Genomic DNA, 2,500 nt, shown 5'->3' with positions numbered 1-2,500 from the left:
CTCTCTCTCTCTCTCTCTCTCTCTCTCTCTCTCTCTCTCTCTCTCACAAAACACACACAGAGGAAGAAGAAGAAGAAAGATGAGCAAGAAAAACTAAGAAAAAATAAAACAAAGAATTACACAAGCACAATTACAAACATGCCCCTTCCCAGAACACCCCCATCACCCCATCACTCCACACACCAAGTCAACCACCACCAGCGTGTACTCTCGTCCCCAAGTGTCAGATCCCACTCGAACTTGGCAGAGAGGTGGTCCTTGAAGTGCTGAGCCTTAAGGACCAAGGCAGGTTGGCGGAGTTGTCCTTGATGTTGGTGAAGAGAGCGTTGAGTGCAGAGGCAAGGAAGTTGTTGGACTACAATGTTGATGAATAGGTCTTCAGGGATCTGTGGGGAAGGAAAGGGTTAAGTTAATGTAATAGAGAGAGAGAGAGAGAGAGACAACTTTATATATAGAAAGACGAAAAATATAGTGTAGGACCAAGAGGAGCTTTGCACACAACTGCAGCCCCTCCAGCAGCAGCACCTCTGCCTGGCACAGATGCTCCTCCACACACCTCCACTGGTCCCAGCCATCCCACACCTGTGCCACCAAGAAGCTGACGAAGGCCACCTGGAGCTCTGCCACTAAGCTGTCCGGCCTGCAAGAGTAATCCGAATCACAATTTATTTAATACTGTACGTAATTGTGTGTGTTGCTACTGGTGTTACTAATGCTATTATGCTGGTGTTAAAAAATATACAATAACTACTACTACTATTACTACAATTAGAGAGAGAGAGAGAGAGAAGAAAAACAGACAGACAAAGAGAGAGAGAAGATATTGAGAAGAAAAAGATAGAAAAGGAGAAAATAAATATATACTAAAAATTTCATAATAAATAAAGAAAATAAGTACTACTACTACTACTACTACTACTACTACTACTACTACTACCACCACCACCACTATCCACCATACCAATCATCAACTTCAAACTGTAGGAAGAGTCAAGACTATATTCTGTCTTCACTAGCCCCCTCTCTGTAGGTTCTGGTGGGGGGCTGGGTAAAACAAAATATAGTCCCTTCCCTCGGCTTCATTTCTGGGAGCTGTGGGTGGGGGGTGCTGTGAAGTGGGTGAGGTAATGGGCTGGGGGGTCTAATGGGTTTGTGGTGCTGTGTGGGGCTGTTTGTGAGGCTCCTGTGATGTTTGAGAGGCCTGTGGAAGCTGTGTTGCTGTTCTGGTGGTGTATGAAGGCTGTCAGGGGCTGTGGAGGGCTGTGAGGAGGTGGAGAAGCTGCTGTGTGTGTCTGTGTGTCTTGGGAAGATCTGAACCCAGGAGGTGGAGGGGCTGCTGTGTGTGTCTGCGTGTCTTGGAAGATCTGAACCCAGTGACAGGCATTAATTTTGCTGCCGAACAAACTCAACCTGGAAAATAAGGAGAGAATTAATGGTTGATAATGATAATAATAATAATAATAATAATAATAATAATAATAATAATAATAATAATCTATCTGAATTAATGGCTGATAATATAGTAATAATAATCTGTCTGTCTGTCTATCACTATATCAAGCTGGTAATCCCACATGGGGAGGCTCAGTCAAGACGCACACACATACACACACACACACATGGTAGTAGTAGTAGTAGTAGTAGATGATAGATTCTACTACTACTACCATCACTACTGCTATTGCACACCCAAGCTCAGCCAACGCACAAACGCACAAACCACCATCACACTGGGTTGTAAGTGTGAAGGAGGAGACCCACCTGTATTGAAAACGCTGGACAGAAACCTTTAATTCAAGACACAGGAGGAGGAGGAGGAGGGGCAAAATTTGTAGTGGAGCAGGAAATGGCGGCCGTGCTGGAGCCAAGAATTAGCCAGAATTTTGCGCAGTATAACTGAACGAGAATGAAAGACTGCCCAATCATTAATTTCAAACTACAGGAAGAATCAAGACTATATTTTGTAACTTCATGAGGATAAATATTCAGTAAGGAGCAAAACTCTTCTCACAATACAATTTGTATGCAAGTCTTCATTTACAAACTGCTTACTACAAAATTTCCAAGCAAGCCTTCTGAGGGTTTAGGCAAATGAGGGCACAGAAAACACTATTGCCAAGAATTTTAACAGGTAGCATGAAGTAGTCAGAGGGTGGAGGAGAGGGAGAAACAAACCCTGAATCGTCCAAGGTAGAGTTTTTAGCAAAGGTCTGAGCAAGGAGTTCAGCTTTAGAGACGTGTTAGCAGTGGAAAATGCCATCGCCAAGAATTTTAACAGGTAGCATGAAGTAGTCAGAGGGTGGAGGAGAGGGAGAAACAAACCCTGAATCGTCCAAGGTAGAGTTTTTAGCAAAGGTTTGAGCGAAGAGTTCAGCTTTAGAAATAGGTGTGGTACCAGTGGAAAATGCCATCGCCAAGAATTTTAACAGGTAGCATGAAGTAGTCAGAGGGTGGAGGAGAGGGAGAAACAAGCCCTGAATCTTCCAAGGTAGAGTTTTTA

At 43.7% G+C, this 2,500-nt stretch overlaps 1 protein-coding gene across 19 annotated transcripts in view; it reads right to left on the bottom strand.

Moving 5' to 3' along the window:
* LOC135100914 (uncharacterized) overlaps positions 1 to 2,500 on the bottom strand; it is a 24,115-nt gene that overhangs the window by 398 nt on the left and 21,217 nt on the right. For 9 of the 19 annotated variants that reach the window (XR_010268976.1, XM_064004512.1, XM_064004511.1 and 6 more), the window contains 2 exons: positions 957 to 1,410; positions 184 to 640 (listed from right to left, as the gene is read on the bottom strand). The gene's annotated coding sequence lies outside the window, so the exon portion shown is untranslated. The remainder of the gene's footprint in view (positions 1 to 183; positions 641 to 956; positions 1,411 to 2,500) is intronic. The other 10 variants (XM_064004496.1, XM_064004504.1, XM_064004503.1 and 7 more) reach the window with 6 other exon arrangements.

Source organism: Scylla paramamosain, chromosome 5 (genome assembly GCF_035594125.1).
Source record: "Scylla paramamosain isolate STU-SP2022 chromosome 5, ASM3559412v1, whole genome shotgun sequence".
NCBI lineage: Eukaryota > Metazoa > Arthropoda > Malacostraca > Decapoda > Portunidae > Scylla > Scylla paramamosain.
The sequence above is the reverse complement of the archived record's forward strand: the minus strand, read 5'-3'. Positions and strand labels throughout refer to the sequence as shown.